The following is a 539-nucleotide window of genomic DNA, read 5'->3' as shown; positions in this document are numbered from 1 at the left end:
TTGCTATAGAAATTTTGTGAATTTTCACAAAAAATATAGAAGACTTCTTGAATCATCCTAATCATTTTCAATACATCCAGTTTTATTTTATTAACGTCAAATTTGTCTGCTTTTTAACCATTGCTGCATAGAAACTCTTGTTTTAATTAAACATCGAGCGATTTTCGGTTAATTGCTAATTTATTTCTAATTATCAGAATTTTAAATTGCTCACGCCTCTTATTTTCGACGACTTATTGCTTCTATATCTTTGAAAAAGAGAAAATTTTGCAGATAAATATCAGTTATGTCAGATTCAGTCAGATTTTTTTGGAATAAAACCTTTTTAATGAACCAAATACTCGCCACAAATTCTAATTTTCTGACTTCTATATCTTTGCAATTAGAGGTTTCAAACTACAAAGGAATTGAGTTTTTGCCACAACCTCAAATTTTCTAATTTCTATATCTCTGCAACCAGTTGGTATAAACCTTTGATATTTCAAACGTAGATTTATTTGATCTAACAGAATTAAAAGTTTGAAATATCTAAGGTCTAC

This window comes from Eurytemora carolleeae, unplaced genomic scaffold (genome assembly GCF_000591075.1).
Source record: "Eurytemora carolleeae unplaced genomic scaffold, Eaff_2.0 scaffold63, whole genome shotgun sequence".
In the NCBI taxonomy this organism is placed as follows: domain Eukaryota; kingdom Metazoa; phylum Arthropoda; class Copepoda; order Calanoida; family Temoridae; genus Eurytemora; species Eurytemora carolleeae.
This window is presented reverse-complemented; position numbering follows the sequence as displayed.